Source organism: Anomaloglossus baeobatrachus, chromosome 7 (genome assembly GCF_048569485.1).
Source record: "Anomaloglossus baeobatrachus isolate aAnoBae1 chromosome 7, aAnoBae1.hap1, whole genome shotgun sequence".
NCBI classification, from domain to species: Eukaryota; Metazoa; Chordata; class Amphibia; order Anura; family Aromobatidae; genus Anomaloglossus; species Anomaloglossus baeobatrachus.
In genome coordinates, this window is record NC_134359.1 from 216356723 (window position 1) to 216376890 (window position 20168).

The following is a 20168-nucleotide window of genomic DNA, read 5'->3' on the forward strand; positions in this document are numbered from 1 at the left end:
CTGCAAATGTCTTTGCACTAGTGGGACTATAGCAAAGTCCAATAGCCACGTATAGGATGCCACTAGGTACACTGAGTGTTTGCTAGTATAATGGCTTGTTAGAATGAGTTGTAGTGTGCAACGCAGGCAGACGCGCTCTGCAAATGTCTTTGCACTAGTGGGACTATAGCAAAGTCCAATAGCCACGTATAGGATGCCACTAGGTACACTGAGTGTTTGCTAGTATAATGGCTTGGTTAGAATGAGTTGTAGTGTGCAACGCAGGCAGACGCGCTCTGCAAATGTCTTTGCACTAGTGGGACTATAGCAAAGTCCAATAGCCACGTATAGGATGCCACTAGGTACACTGAGTGTTTGCTAGTATAATGGCTTGGTTAGAATGAGTTGTAGTGTGCAACGCAGGCAGACGCGCTCTGCAAATGTCTTTGCACTAGTGGGACTATAGCAAAGTCCAATAGCCACGTATAGGATGCCACTAGGTACACTGAGTGTTTGCTAGTATAATGGCTTGGTTAGAATGAGTTGTAGTGTGCAACGCAGGCAGACGCGCTCTGCAAATGTCTTTGCACTAGTGGGACTATAGCAAAGTCCAATAGCCACGTATAGGATGCCACTAGGTACACTGAGTGTTTGCTAGTATAATGGCTTGGTTAGAATGAGTTGTAGTGTGCAACGCAGGCAGACGCGCTCTGCAAATGTCTTTGCACTAGTGGGACTATAGCAAAGTCCAATAGCCACGTATAGGATGCCACTAGGTACACTGAGTGTTTGCTAGTATAATGGCTTGGTTAGAATGAGTTGTAGTGTGCAACGCAGGCAGACGCGCTCTGCAAATGTCTTTGCACTAGTGGGACTATAGCAAAGTCCAATAGCCACGTATAGGATGCCACTAGGTACACTGAGTGTTTGCTAGTATAATGGCTTGGTTAGAATGAGTTGTAGTGTGCAACGCAGGCAGACGCGCTCTGCAAATGTCTTTGCACTAGTGGGACTATAGCAAAGTCCAATAGCCACGTATAGGATGCCACTAGGTACACTGAGTGTTTGCTAGTATAATGGCTTGGTTAGAATGAGTTGTAGTGTGCAATGCAGGCAGATGTGCTCTGCTAATGTCTTTGCACTAGTGGGACTATAGCAAAGTCCAATAGCCACGTATAGGATGCCACTAGGTACACTGAGTGTTTTGCTAGTATAATGGCTTGGTTAGAATGAGTTGTAGTGTGCAATGCAGGCAGACGCGCTCTGCAAATGTCTTTGCACTAGTGGGACTATAGCAAAGTCCAATAGCCACGTATAGGATGCCACTAGGTACACTGAGTGTTTGCTAGTATAATGGCTTGGTTAGAATGAGTTGTAGTGTGCAATGCAGGCAGATGTGCTCTGCTAATGTCTTTGCACTAGTGGGACTATAGCAAAGTCCAATAGCCACGTATAGGATGCCACTAGGTACACTGAGTGTTTGCTAGTATAATGGCTTGTTTAGAATGAGTTGTAGTGTGCAATGCAGGCAGACGCGCTCTGCAAATGTCTTTGCACTAGTGGGACTATAGCAAAGTCCAATAGCCACGTATAGGATGCCACTAGGTACACTGAGTGTTTGCTAGTATAATGGCTTGGTTAGAATGAGTTGTAGTGTGCAACGCAGGCAGACGCGCTCTGCAAATGTCTTTGCACTAGTGGGACTATAGCAAAGTCCAATAGCCACGTATAGGATGCCACTAGGTACACTGAGTGTTTGCTAGTATAATGGCTTGGTTAGAATGAGTTGTAGTGTGCAACGCAGGCAGACGCGCTCTGCAAATGTCTTTGCACTAGTGGGACTATAGCAAAGTCCAATAGCCACGTATAGGATGCCACTAGGTACACTGAGTGTTTGCTAGTATAATGGCTTGGTTAGAATGAGTTGTAGTGTGCAACGCAGGCAGACGCGCTCTGCAAATGTCTTTGCACTAGTGGGACTATAGCAAAGTCCAATAGCCACGTATAGGATGCCACTAGGTACACTGAGTGTTTGCTAGTATAATGGCTTGGTTAGAATGAGTTGTAGTGTGCAATGCAGGCAGATGTGCTCTGCTAATGTCTTTGCACTAGTGGGACTATAGCAAAGTCCAATAGCCACGTATAGGATGCCACTAGGTACACTGAGTGTTTGCTAGTATAATGGCTTGGTTAGAATGAGTTGTAGTGTGCAACGCAGGCAGACGCGCTCTGCAAATGTCTTTGCACTAGTGGGACTATAGCAAAGTCCAATAGCCACGTATAGGATGCCACTAGGTACACTGAGTGTTTGCTAGTATAATGGCTTGTTTAGAATGAGTTGTAGTGTGCAATGCAGGCAGACGCGCTCTGCAAATGTCTTTGCACTAGTGGGACTATAGCAAAGTCCAATAGCCACGTATAGGATGCCACTAGGTACACTGAGTGTTTGCTAGTATAATGGCTTGGTTAGAATGAGTTGTAGTGTGCAATGCAGGCAGATGTGCTCTGCTAATGTCTTTGCACTAGTGGGACTATAGCAAAGTCCAATAGCCACGTATAGGATGCCACTAGGTACACTGAGTGTTTGCTAGTATAATGGCTTGGTTAGAATGAGTTGTAGTGTGCAACGCAGGCAGACGCGCTCTGCAAATGTCTTTGCACTAGTGGGACTATAGCAAAGTCCAATAGCCACGTATAGGATGCCACTAGGTACACTGAGTGTTTGCTAGTATAATGGCTTGGTTAGAATGAGTTGTAGTGTGCAACGCAGGCAGACGCGCTCTGCAAATGTCTTTGCACTAGTGGGACTATAGCAAAGTCCAATAGCCACGTATAGGATGCCACTAGGTACACTGAGTGTTTGCTAGTATAATGGCTTGTTTAGAATGAGTTGTAGTGTGCAATGCAGGCAGACGCGCTCTGCAAATGTCTTTGCACTAGTGGGACTATAGCAAAGTCCAATAGCCACGTATAGGATGCCACTAGGTACACTGAGTGTTTGCTAGTATAATGGCTTGGTTAGAATGAGTTGTAGTGTGCAATGCAGGCAGATGTGCTCTGCTAATGTCTTTGCACTAGTGGGACTATAGCAAAGTCCAATAGCCACGTATAGGATGCCACTAGGTACACTGAGTGTTTGCTAGTATAATGGCTTGTTTAGAATGAGTTGTAGTGTGCAACGCAGGCAGACGCGCTCTGCAAATGTCTTTGCACTAGTGGGACTATAGCAAAGTCCAATAGCCACGTATAGGATGCCACTAGGTACACTGAGTGTTTGCTAGTATAATGGCTTGGTTAGAATGAGTTGTAGTGTGCAATGCAGGCAGATGTGCTCTGCTAATGTCTTTGCACTAGTGGGACTATAGCAAAGTCCAATAGCCACGTATAGGATGCCACTAGGTACACTGAGTGTTTGCTAGTATAATGGCTTGTTTAGAATGAGTTGTAGTGTGCAATGCAGGCAGACGCGCTCTGCAAATGTCTTTGCACTAGTGGGACTATAGCAAAGTCCAATAGCCACGTATAGGATGCCACTAGGTACACTGAGTGTTTGCTAGTATAATGGCTTGGTTAGAATGAGTTGTAGTGTGCAACGCAGGCAGACGCGCTCTGCAAATGTCTTTGCACTAGTGGGACTATAGCAAAGTCCAATAGCCACGTATAGGATGCCACTAGGTACACTGAGTGTTTGCTAGTATAATGGCTTGGTTAGAATGAGTTGTAGTGTGCAACGCAGGCAGACGCGCTCTGCAAATGTCTTTGCACTAGTGGGACTATAGCAAAGTCCAATAGCCACGTATAGGATGCCACTAGGTACACTGAGTGTTTGCTAGTATAATGGCTTGGTTAGAATGAGTTGTAGTGTGCAATGCAGGCAGATGTGCTCTGCTAATGTCTTTGCACTAGTGGGACTATAGCAAAGTCCAATAGCCACGTATAGGATGCCACTAGGTACACTGAGTGTTTGCTAGTATAATGGCTTGGTTAGAATGAGTTGTAGTGTGCAATGCAGGCAGATGTGCTCTGCTAATGTCTTTGCACTAGTGGGACTATAGCAAAGTCCAATAGCCACGTATAGGATGCCACTAGGTACACTGAGTGTTTGCTAGTATAATGGCTTGTTTAGAATGAGTTGTAGTGTGCAATGCAGGCAGACGCGCTCTGCAAATGTCTTTGCACTAGTGGGACTATAGCAAAGTCCAATAGCCACGTATAGGATGCCACTAGGTACACTGAGTGTTTGCTAGTATAATGGCTTGGTTAGAATGAGTTGTAGTGTGCAATGCAGGCAGATGTGCTCTGCTAATGTCTTTGCACTAGTGGGACTATAGCAAAGTCCAATAGCCACGTATAGGATGCCACTAGGTACACTGAGTGTTTGCTAGTATAATGGCTTGGTTAGAATGAGTTGTAGTGTGCAATGCAGGCAGATGTGCTCTGCTAATGTCTTTGCACTAGTGGGACTATAGCAAAGTCCAATAGCCACGTATAGGATGCCACTAGGTACACTGAGTGTTTGCTAGTATAATGGCTTGTTTAGAATGAGTTGTAGTGTGCAATGCAGGCAGACGCGCTCTGCAAATGTCTTTGCACTAGTGGGACTATAGCAAAGTCCAATAGCCACGTATAGGATGCCACTAGGTACACTGAGTGTTTGCTAGTATAATGGCTTGTTTAGAATGAGTTGTAGTGTGCAATGCAGGCAGACGCGCTCTGCAAATGTCTTTGCACTAGTGGGACTATAGCAAAGTCCAATAGCCACGTATAGGATGCCACTAGGTACACTGAGTGTTTGCTAGTATAATGGCTTGGTTAGAATGAGTTGTAGTGTGCAATGCAGGCAGATGTGCTCTGCTAATGTCTTTGCACTAGTGGGACTATAGCAAAGTCCAATAGCCACGTATAGGATGCCACTAGGTACACTGAGTGTTTGCTAGTATAATGGCTTGTTTAGAATGAGTTGTAGTGTGCAACGCAGGCAGACGCGCTCTGCAAATGTCTTTGCACTAGTGGGACTATAGCAAAGTCCAATAGCCACGTATAGGATGCCACTAGGTACACTGAGTGTTTGCTAGTATAATGGCTTGGTTAGAATGAGTTGTAGTGTGCAATGCAGGCAGATGTGCTCTGCTAATGTCTTTGCACTAGTGGGACTATAGCAAAGTCCAATAGCCACGTATAGGATGCCACTAGGTACACTGAGTGTTTGCTAGTATAATGGCTTGTTTAGAATGAGTTGTAGTGTGCAATGCAGGCAGACGCGCTCTGCAAATGTCTTTGCACTAGTGGGACTATAGCAAAGTCCAATAGCCACGTATAGGATGCCACTAGGTACACTGAGTGTTTGCTAGTATAATGGCTTGGTTAGAATGAGTTGTAGTGTGCAACGCAGGCAGACGCGCTCTGCAAATGTCTTTGCACTAGTGGGACTATAGCAAAGTCCAATAGCCACGTATAGGATGCCACTAGGTACACTGAGTGTTTGCTAGTATAATGGCTTGGTTAGAATGAGTTGTAGTGTGCAACGCAGGCAGACGCGCTCTGCAAATGTCTTTGCACTAGTGGGACTATAGCAAAGTCCAATAGCCACGTATAGGATGCCACTAGGTACACTGAGTGTTTGCTAGTATAATGGCTTGGTTAGAATGAGTTGTAGTGTGCAATGCAGGCAGATGTGCTCTGCTAATGTCTTTGCACTAGTGGGACTATAGCAAAGTCCAATAGCCACGTATAGGATGCCACTAGGTACACTGAGTGTTTGCTAGTATAATGGCTTGGTTAGAATGAGTTGTAGTGTGCAATGCAGGCAGATGTGCTCTGCTAATGTCTTTGCACTAGTGGGACTATAGCAAAGTCCAATAGCCACGTATAGGATGCCACTAGGTACACTGAGTGTTTGCTAGTATAATGGCTTGTTTAGAATGAGTTGTAGTGTGCAACGCAGGCAGACGCGCTCTGCAAATGTCTTTGCACTAGTGGGACTATAGCAAAGTCCAATAGCCACGTATAGGATGCCACTAGGTACACTGAGTGTTTGCTAGTATAATGGCTTGGTTAGAATGAGTTGTAGTGTGCAATGCAGGCAGATGTGCTCTGCTAATGTCTTTGCACTAGTGGGACTATAGCAAAGTCCAATAGCCACGTATAGGATGCCACTAGGTACACTGAGTGTTTGCTAGTATAATGGCTTGTTTAGAATGAGTTGTAGTGTGCAATGCAGGCAGACGCGCTCTGCAAATGTCTTTGCACTAGTGGGACTATAGCAAAGTCCAATAGCCACGTATAGGATGCCACTAGGTACACTGAGTGTTTGCTAGTATAATGGCTTGGTTAGAATGAGTTGTAGTGTGCAACGCAGGCAGACGCGCTCTGCAAATGTCTTTGCACTAGTGGGACTATAGCAAAGTCCAATAGCCACGTATAGGATGCCACTAGGTACACTGAGTGTTTGCTAGTATAATGGCTTGGTTAGAATGAGTTGTAGTGTGCAACGCAGGCAGACGCGCTCTGCAAATGTCTTTGCACTAGTGGGACTATAGCAAAGTCCAATAGCCACGTATAGGATGCCACTAGGTACACTGAGTGTTTGCTAGTATAATGGCTTGGTTAGAATGAGTTGTAGTGTGCAATGCAGGCAGATGTGCTCTGCTAATGTCTTTGCACTAGTGGGACTATAGCAAAGTCCAATAGCCACGTATAGGATGCCACTAGGTACACTGAGTGTTTGCTAGTATAATGGCTTGGTTAGAATGAGTTGTAGTGTGCAATGCAGGCAGATGTGCTCTGCTAATGTCTTTGCACTAGTGGGACTATAGCAAAGTCCAATAGCCACGTATAGGATGCCACTAGGTACACTGAGTGTTTGCTAGTATAATGGCTTGTTTAGAATGAGTTGTAGTGTGCAATGCAGGCAGACGCGCTCTGCAAATGTCTTTGCACTAGTGGGACTATAGCAAAGTCCAATAGCCACGTATAGGATGCCACTAGGTACACTGAGTGTTTGCTAGTATAATGGCTTGGTTAGAATGAGTTGTAGTGTGCAATGCAGGCAGATGTGCTCTGCTAATGTCTTTGCACTAGTGGGACTATAGCAAAGTCCAATAGCCACGTATAGGATGCCACTAGGTACACTGAGTGTTTGCTAGTATAATGGCTTGGTTAGAATGAGTTGTAGTGTGCAATGCAGGCAGATGTGCTCTGCTAATGTCTTTGCACTAGTGGGACTATAGCAAAGTCCAATAGCCACGTATAGGATGCCACTAGGTACACTGAGTGTTTGCTAGTATAATGGCTTGTTTAGAATGAGTTGTAGTGTGCAATGCAGGCAGACGCGCTCTGCAAATGTCTTTGCACTAGTGGGACTATAGCAAAGTCCAATAGCCACGTATAGGATGCCACTAGGTACACTGAGTGTTTGCTAGTATAATGGCTTGTTTAGAATGAGTTGTAGTGTGCAATGCAGGCAGACGCGCTCTGCAAATGTCTTTGCACTAGTGGGACTATAGCAAAGTCCAATAGCCACGTATAGGATGCCACTAGGTACACTGAGTGTTTGCTAGTATAATGGCTTGGTTAGAATGAGTTGTAGTGTGCAATGCAGGCAGATGTGCTCTGCTAATGTCTTTGCACTAGTGGGACTATAGCAAAGTCCAATAGCCACGTATAGGATGCCACTAGGTACACTGAGTGTTTGCTAGTATAATGGCTTGTTTAGAATGAGTTGTAGTGTGCAACGCAGGCAGACGCGCTCTGCAAATGTCTTTGCACTAGTGGGACTATAGCAAAGTCCAATAGCCACGTATAGGATGCCACTAGGTACACTGAGTGTTTGCTAGTATAATGGCTTGGTTAGAATGAGTTGTAGTGTGCAATGCAGGCAGATGTGCTCTGCTAATGTCTTTGCACTAGTGGGACTATAGCAAAGTCCAATAGCCACGTATAGGATGCCACTAGGTACACTGAGTGTTTGCTAGTATAATGGCTTGTTTAGAATGAGTTGTAGTGTGCAATGCAGGCAGACGCGCTCTGCAAATGTCTTTGCACTAGTGGGACTATAGCAAAGTCCAATAGCCACGTATAGGATGCCACTAGGTACACTGAGTGTTTGCTAGTATAATGGCTTGGTTAGAATGAGTTGTAGTGTGCAACGCAGGCAGACGCGCTCTGCAAATGTCTTTGCACTAGTGGGACTATAGCAAAGTCCAATAGCCACGTATAGGATGCCACTAGGTACACTGAGTGTTTGCTAGTATAATGGCTTGGTTAGAATGAGTTGTAGTGTGCAACGCAGGCAGACGCGCTCTGCAAATGTCTTTGCACTAGTGGGACTATAGCAAAGTCCAATAGCCACGTATAGGATGCCACTAGGTACACTGAGTGTTTGCTAGTATAATGGCTTGGTTAGAATGAGTTGTAGTGTGCAATGCAGGCAGATGTGCTCTGCTAATGTCTTTGCACTAGTGGGACTATAGCAAAGTCCAATAGCCACGTATAGGATGCCACTAGGTACACTGAGTGTTTGCTAGTATAATGGCTTGGTTAGAATGAGTTGTAGTGTGCAATGCAGGCAGATGTGCTCTGCTAATGTCTTTGCACTAGTGGGACTATAGCAAAGTCCAATAGCCACGTATAGGATGCCACTAGGTACACTGAGTGTTTGCTAGTATAATGGCTTGTTTAGAATGAGTTGTAGTGTGCAATGCAGGCAGACGCGCTCTGCAAATGTCTTTGCACTAGTGGGACTATAGCAAAGTCCAATAGCCACGTATAGGATGCCACTAGGTACACTGAGTGTTTGCTAGTATAATGGCTTGGTTAGAATGAGTTGTAGTGTGCAATGCAGGCAGATGTGCTCTGCTAATGTCTTTGCACTAGTGGGACTATAGCAAAGTCCAATAGCCACGTATAGGATGCCACTAGGTACACTGAGTGTTTGCTAGTATAATGGCTTGTTTAGAATGAGTTGTAGTGTGCAATGCAGGCAGACGCGCTCTGCAAATGTCTTTGCACTAGTGGGACTATAGCAAAGTCCAATAGCCACGTATAGGATGCCACTAGGTACACTGAGTGTTTGCTAGTATAATGGCTTAGTTATCAGTTGGAGTGTGCAGAGGACAAGAGGGTACAGTGGCAGGATTGTGGTGCTCTGGGTAGAGGAATGGAAGCCTGCCTTTCTATTCCCTCCTAATGGTGAAATGCAGGTAGGAAATCCCTGACCTGGGCTACACAGACGCTGTTGCTGTTTGCAGGACCTGTCACCTATGGCTCTCTGACCCTGCCGGTTGGAGCCCTTAAAAGGACTGCTATAAAGTGCTCTCCCTAAGCTGTCTAACGCTGTGTATGCAGCGCATACAGCTGTATCGGCTATAGGACTCAGGAAGACGGAGCTGCGACAGTGATGTCTGACACCAAAGACGCAGAAGGCAGATAATGGCGTCCGTGAAGAAAATGTCCGGTTTTATAATGCAGGGACATGTGACATGCAGATCCTATCACACATGCCGTTGCTTCTCTGGCTCAAAGTCCACTTAGCTGTGTGTGTGTCTGGGATTGGCTGACATGCTGGCCCGCCCCACAAGACGCGCGCACTTAGGGAAGGAAGACAAGAAAAAAAAAAAAAAAAAATGGCGATCGCCATTATAGAAACAGCAGTGATCTGAAGGCGCTGTTCACGCACACTATACACTGAAATGTGATAATAGTTTGATTCACAGAGTGACTTACACTATTACAGCAGAAACCAAGCTATGATTTAGCTGTTTTTTGGCTGCTAGAACCGTTCTCGAACGTTTCTAGAACTACCGAGCTTTTGCAAAAATCTCGAGTTCTAGTTCGATCTAGAACATGCCCCAAAATCACTCGAGCCGCGAACTGGAGAACCACGAACCACGAACCGCGCTCAACTCTACCCATTATGACATCATCGACCCATTATGACATCATCGACCCATTATGACATCATCGACCATTATGACATCATCGGCCATTATGACATCGACCACTATGACATCATCGACCACTATGACATCATCGACCCATTATGACATCATCAGCCATTATGACATCATCGACCCATTATGACATCATCGACCCATTATTACATCATCGACCATTATGACATCATCGACCCATTATGACATCATCGACCATTATGACATCATCGACCATTATGACATCATCGACCCATTATGACATCATCGACTCATTATGACATCATCGACCCTTAATGACATCATCGACCCATTATGACATCATCGACCATTATGACATCATCGACCCATTATGACATCATCGACTAATATGACATCATCGACCCATTATGACATCATCGACCCATTATGACATCGACCATTATGACATCATCGACCATTATGACATCATCGACCCTTAATGACATCATCGACCCATTATGACATCATCGACCATTATGACATCATCGACCCATTATGACATCATCGACTAATATGACATCATCGACCCATTATGACATCATCGACCCATTATGACATCGACCATTATGACATCATCGACCCATTATGACATCATCGACCCATTATGACATCATCGACCCATTATGACATCATCGACCATTATGACATCATCGACCATTATGACTTCATCGACCCATTATGACATCATCGATCCATTATGACATCATCGACCCATTATGACATCATCGACCCATAATGACATCATCGACCATTATGAAATCATCGACCCATTATGACATCATCGACCCATAATGACATCATCGACCCATTAGGACATCATCGACCCATTATGACATCATCGACCCATTATGACATCATCGACCTATTATAACATCATCGACCATTATGACATCATCGACCATTATTACATCGTCGACCCATTATGACATCATCGACCCATTATGACATCATCGACCATTATGAAATCATCGACCATTATGACATCATCGGCCATTATGACATCATCGACCACTATGACATCATCGACCCATTATGACATCGTCAGCCATTATGACATCATCGACCCATTATGACATCATCGACCCATTATGACATCATCGACCATTATGACATCATCGACCCATTATGACATCATCGACCCTTTATGACATCATCGACCCATTATGACATCATCGACCATTATTACATCGTTGACCCATTATGACATCATCGACCCATTATGACATCATCGACCCATTATGACATCATCGACCCATTATGACATCATCGACCCATTATGACATCATCGACCTATGACATCATCGACCATTATGACATCATCGGCCATTATGACATCGACCACTATGACATCATCGACCACTATGACATCATCGACCCATTATGACATCATCAGCCATTATGACATCATCGACCCATTATGACATCATCGACCCATTATTACATCATCGACCATTATGACATCATCGACCCATTATGACATCATCGACCATTATGACATCATCGACCATTATGACATCATCGACCCATTATGACATCATCAACTCATTATGACATCATCAACCATTATGACATCATCGACCATTATGACATCATCGACCCTTAATGACATCATCGACCCATTATGACATCATCGACCATTATGACATCATCGACCCATTATGACATCATCGACCCATTATGACATCGACCATTATGACATCATCGACCATTATGACATCATCGACCCATTATGACATCATCGACCCATTATGACATCATCGACCCATTATGACATCATCGACCCATTATGACATCATCGACCATTATGACATCATCGACCCATTATGACATCATCGACCCATTATGACATCATCGACCCATTATGACATCATCAACCATTATGACATCATCGACCATTATGACTTCATCGACCCATTATGACATCATCGATCCATTATGACATCATCGACCCATTATGACATCATCGACCCATAATGACATCATCGACCATTATGACATCATCGAACCATTATGACATCATCGACCCATAATGACATCATCGACCCATTATGACATCATCGACTCATTATGACATCATCAACCATTATGACATCATCGACCATTATGACATCATCGACCCTTAATGACATCATCGACCCATTATGACATCATCGACCATTATGACATCATCGACCCATTATGACATCATCGACCCATTATGACATCATCGACCCATTATGACATCGACCATTAAGACATCATCGACCATTATGACATCATCGACCCATTATGACATCATCGACCCATTATGACATCATCGACCATTATGACATCATCGACTTATTATGACATCATCGACCCATTATGACATCATCGACCCATTATGACATCATCGACCATTATGACATCATCGACCATTATGACTTCATCGACCCATTATGACATCATCGATCCATTATGACATCATCGACCCATTATGACATCATCGACCCATAATGACATCATCGACCATTATGACATCATCGAACCATTATGACATCATCGACCCATAATGACATCATCGACCCATTAGGACATCATCGACCCATTATGACATCATCGACCCATTATGACATCATCGACCTATTATAACATCATCGACCATTATGACATCATCGACCGATTATGACATCATCGAACATTATGACATCATCGACCATTATGACATCATTGACCATTATGACATCATCGACCCATTATGACATCATCGACCATTATGACATCATCGACCCATTATGACATCATCGACCCATTATGACATCATCGACCATTATGACATCATCGACCCATTATGACATCATCGGCCTTTATGACATCATCGACCCATTATGACATCATCGACCATTATGACATCATCGACCCATTATGACATCATCGACCATTATGACATCATCGACCCATTATGACATCATCGATCCATTATGACATCATCGATCCATTATGACATCATCGACCATTATGACATCATCAACCCATTATGACATCATCGACCCATTATGACATCAGACCATTATGACATCATCGACCCTTTATGACATCAGCGACCCATTATGACGTCATCGACCCATTATGACATCATCGACCCATTATGACATCATCGACCATTATGACATCATCGACCTATTATGACATCATCGACCCATTATGACATCATCGGTCATTATGACATCATCGACCCATTATGACATCATCGACCCATTATGACATCATCGACTATTATGACATCATCGACCCATTATGACATCATCGACCCATTATGACATCATCGACCCATTATGACATCATCGACCATTATGACATCATCGACCATTATGACTTCATCGACCCATTATGACATCATCGATCCATTATGACATCATCGACCCATTATGACATCATCGACCCATAATGACATCATCGACCATTATGACATCATCGAACCATTATGACATCATCGACCCATAATGACATCATCGACCCATTATGACATCATCGACTCATTATGACATCATCAACCATTATGACATCATCGACCATTATGACATCATCGACCCTTAATGACATCATCGACCCATTATGACATCATCGACCATTATGACATCATCGACCCATTATGACATCATCGACCCATTATGACATCATCGACTCATTATGACATCGACCATTAAGACATCATCGACCATTATGACATCATCGACCCATTATGACATCATCGACCCATTATGACATCATCGACCCATTATGACATCATCGACCATTATGACATCATCGACCCATTATGACATCATCGACCCATTATGACATCATCGACCCATTATGACATCATCGACCATTATGACATCATCGACCATTATGACTTCATCGACCCATTATGACATCATCGATCCATTATGACATCATCGACCCATTATGACATCATCGACCCATAATGACATCATCGACCATTATGACATCATCGAACCATTATGACATCATCGACCCATAATGACATCATCGACCCATTAGGACATCATCGACCCATTATGACATCATCGACCCATTATGACATCATCGACCTATTATAACATCATCGACCATTATGACATCATCGACCGATTATGACATCATCGAACATTATGACATCATCGACCATTATGACATCATTGACCATTATGACATCATCGACCCATTATGACATCATCGACCATTATGACATCATCGACCCATTATGACATCATCGACCCATTATGACATCATCGACCATTATGACATCATCGACCCATTATGACATCATCGGCCTTTATGACATCATCGACCCATTATGACATCATCGACCATTATGACATCATCGACCCATTATGACATCATCGACCATTATGACATCATCGACCCATTATGACATCATCGATCCATTATGACATCATCGATCCATTATGACATCATCGACCATTATGACATCATCAACCCATTATGACATCATAGACCCATTATGACATCAGACCATTATGACATCATCGACCCTTTATGACATCAGCGACCCATTATGACGTCATCGACCCATTATGACATCATCGACCCATTATGACATTATCGACCATTATGACATCATCGACCTATTATGACATCATCGACCCATTATGACATCATCGGTCATTATGACATCATCGACCCATTATGACATCATCGACCCATTATGACATCATCGACCATTATGACATCATCGACCCATTATGACATCATCGACCCTTTATGACATCAGCGACCCATTATGACATCATCGACCATTATTACATCGTCGACCCATTATGACATCATCGACCCATTATGACATCATCGACCCATTATGACATCATCGACCCATTATGACATCATCGACCCAATATGACATCATCGACCCATTATGACATCATCGACCATTATGAAATCATCGACCATTATGACATCATCGGCCATTATGACATCATCGACCACTATGACATCATCGACCCATTATGACATCATCGACCCATTATGACATCATCGACCATTATGACATCATCGACCCATTATGACATCATCGACCCTTTTTGACATCAGCGACCCATTATGACATCATCGACCCATTATGACATCATCGACCATTATTACATCGTCGACCCATTATGACATCATCGACCCATTATGACATCATCGACCCATTATGACATCATCGACCCATTATGACATCATCGACCCATTATGACATCATCGGCCATTATGACATCATCGACCACTATGACATCATCGACCCATTATGACATCATCAGCCATTATGACATCATCGACCCATTTTGACATCATCGACCCATTATGACATCATCGACCCATTATGACATCATCGACCATTATGACATCATCGACCCATTATGACATCATCGACCCTTTATGACATCAGCGACCCATTATGACATCATCGACCCATTATGACATCATTGACCCATTATGACATCATCGACCATTATTACATCATCGACCCATTATGACATCATCGACCCATTATGACATCATCGACCCATTATGACATCATCGACCCATTATGACATCATCGACCATTATGACATCATCGGCCATTATGACATCATCGACCACTATGACATCATCGACCACTATGACATCATCGACCCATTATGACATCATCAGCCATTATGACATCATCGACCCATTATGACATCATCGACCCATTATTACATCATCGACCATTATGACATCATCGACCCATTATGACATTATCTACCATTATGACATCATCGACCATTATGACATCATCGACCCATTATGACATCGTCGACCCATTATGACATCATCGACCATTATGACATCATCGACCCATTATGACATCATCGACCCTTTATGACATCATCGACCCATTATGACATCTTCGATCATTATGAAATCATCGACCATCATGACATCATCGGCCATTATGACATCATCGACCACTATGACATCATCGACCCATTATGACATCATCGGCCATTATGACATCATCGACCCATTATGACATCATCGACCCATTATGACATCATCGACCATTATGACATCATCGACCCATTATGACATCATCGACCCATTATGACATCATCGACCATTATGACATCATCGACCCATTATGACATCATCGGTCATTATGACATCATCGACCCATTATGACATCATCGACCCATTATGTCATTATCGACCATTATGACATTATCGACCATTATGACATCATCGACCCATTATGACATCATCGACCCATTACGACATCATCGACCCATTATGACATCATCGACCATTATGACATCATCGACCATTATGACATCATCAACCCATTATGACATCATCGACCATTATGACATCATCGATCCATTATGACATCATCGACCCATTATGACATCATCGACCATTATGACATCATCGACCCATTATGACATCATCGACCCTTTATGACATCAGCGACCCATTATGACATCATCGACCCATTATGACATCATCGACCATTATGACATCATCGACCCATTATGACATCATCGACCCATTATGACATCATCGGTCATTATGACATCATCGACCCATTATGACATCATCGACCCATTATGACATTATCGACTATTATGACATCATCGACCCAAAATGTCATCATCGACCCATTATTACATCATCGACCATTATGACATCATCGATTCATAATGACATCATCGACCATTATGACATCATCGACCCATTATGACATCATCGACACATTATGACATCATCGACCCATTATGACATCATCGACCATTTAGACATCATCGACCCATTATGACATCATCGACCCATTATGACATCATCGACCATTATGACATCATCGACCATTATGACATCATCGACCCATTATGACATCATCGGCCTTTATGACATCATCGACCCATTATGACATCATCGACCCATTATGACATCATCGACCATTATGACATCATCGACCATTATGACATCATCGACCCATTATGACATCATCGATCCATTATGACATCATCGACCCATTGTGACATCATCGACCATTATGACATCATCAACCCATTATGACATCATCGACCCATTATGACATCAGACCATTATGACATCATCGACCCTTTATGACATCAGCGACCCATTATGACGTCATCGACCCATTATGACATCATCGACCCATTATGACATCATCGACCATTATGACATCATCGACCTATTATGACATCATCGACCCATTATGACATCATCGGTCATTATGACATCATCGACCCATTATGACATCATCGACCCATTATGACATCATCGACCCATTATGACATCATCGACCATTATGACATCATCGACCCATTATGACATCATCGACCCTTTATGACATCAGCGACCCATTATAACATCATCGACCCATTATGACATCATCGACCATTATGACATCGTCGACCCATTATGACATCATCGACCCATTATGACATTATCGAACCATTATGACATCATCGACCCATTATGACATCATCGACCCATTATGACATCATCGACCCATTATGACATCATCGACCATCATGAAATCATCGACCATTATGACATCATCGGCCATTATGACATCATCGACCACTATGACATCATCGACCCATTATGACATCGTCAGCCATTATGACATCATCGACCCATTATGACATCATCGACCCATTATGACATCATCGACCATTATGACATCATCGACCCATTATGACATCATCGACCATTATGACATCAGCGACCCATTATGACATCATCGACCCATTATGACATCATCGACCATTATTACATCGTCGACCCATTATGACATCATCGACCCATTATGACATCATCGACCCATTATGACATCATCGACCCATTATGACATCATCGACCCATTATGACATCATCGACCATTATGACATCATCGGCCATTATGACATCGACCACTATGACATCATCGACCACTATGACATCATCGACCCATTATGACATCATCAGCCATTATGACATCATCGACCCATTATGACATCATCGACCCATTATTACATCATCGACCATTATGACATCATCGACCCATTATGACATCATCGACCATTATGACATCATCGACCATTATGACATCATCGACCCATTATGACATCATCGACTCATTATGACATCATCGACCCTTAATGACATCATCGACCCATTATGACATCATCGACCATTATGACATCATCGACCCATTATGACATCATCGACTAATATGACATCATCGACCCATTATGACATCATCGACCCATTATGACATCGAACATTATGACATCATCGACCATTATGACATCATCGACCCTTAATGACATCATCGACCCATTATGACATCATCGACCATTATGACATCATCGACCCATTATGACATCATCGACCCATTATGACATCATCGACCCATTATGACATCATCGACCCATTATGACATCGACCATTATGACATCATCGACCCATTATGACATCATCGACCCATTATGACATCATCGACCCATTATGACATCATCGACCATTATGACATCATCGACCATTATGACTTCATCGACCCATTATGACATCATCGATCCATTATGACATCATCGACCCATTATGACATCATCGACCCATAATGACATCATCGACCATTATGACATCATCGACCCATTATGACATCATCGACCCATAATGACATCATCGACCCATTAGGACATCATCGACCCATTATGACATCATCGACCCATTATGACATCATCGACCTATTATAACATCATCGACCATTATGACATCATCGACCATTATTACATCGTCGACCCATTATGACATCATCGACCCATTATGACATCATCGACCATTATGAAATCATCGACCATTATGACATCATCGGCCATTATGACATCATCGACCACTATGACATCATCGACCCATTATGACATCGTCAGCCATTATGACATCATCGACCCATTATGACATCATCGACCCATTATGACATCATCGACCATTATGACATCTTCGACCCATTATGACATCATCGACCCTTTATGACATCATCGACCCATTATGACATCATCGACCATTATTACATCGTCGACCCATTATGACATCATCGACCCATTATGACATCATCGACCCATTATGACATCATCGACCCATTATGACATCATCGACCCATTATGACATCATCGACCTATTATGACATCATCGACCATTATGACATCATCGGCCATTATGACATCGACCACTATGACATCATCGACCACTATGACATCATCGACCCATTATGACATCATCAGCCATTATGACATCATCGACCCATTATGACATCATCGACCCATTATTACATCATCGACCATTATGACATCATCGACCCATTATGACATCATCGACCATTATGACATCATCGACCATTATGACATCATCGACCCATTATGACATCATCAACTCATTATGACATCATCAACCATTATGACATCATCGACCATTATGACATCATCGACCCTTAATGACATCATCGACCCATTATGACATCATCGACCATTATGACATCATCGACCCATTATGACATCATCGACCCATTATGACATCGACCATTATGACATCATCGACCATTATGACATCATCGACCCATTATGACATCATCGACCCATTATGACATCATCGACCCATTATGACATCATCGACCCATTATGACATCATCGACCATTATGACATCATCGACCCATTATGACATCATCGACCCATTATGACATCATCGACCCATTATGACATCATCGACCATTATGACATCATCGACCATTATGACTTCATCGACCCATAATGACATCATCGACCATTATGACATCATCGAACCATTATGACATCATCGACCCATAATGACATCATCGACCCATTATGACATCATCGACTCATTATGACATCATCAACCATTATGACATCATCGACCATTATGACATCATCGACCCTTAATGACATCATCGACCCATTATGACATCATCGACCATTATGACATCATCGACCCATTATGACATCATCGACCCATTATGACATCATCGACCCATTATGACATCGACCATTAAGACATCATCGACCATTATGACATCATCGACCCATTATGACATCATCGACCCATTATGACATCATCGACCCATTATGACATCATCGACCATTATGACATCATCGACCCATTATGACATCATCGACCCATTATGACATCATCGACCATTATGACATCATCGACCATTATGACTTCTTCGACCCATTATGACATCATCGATCCATTAT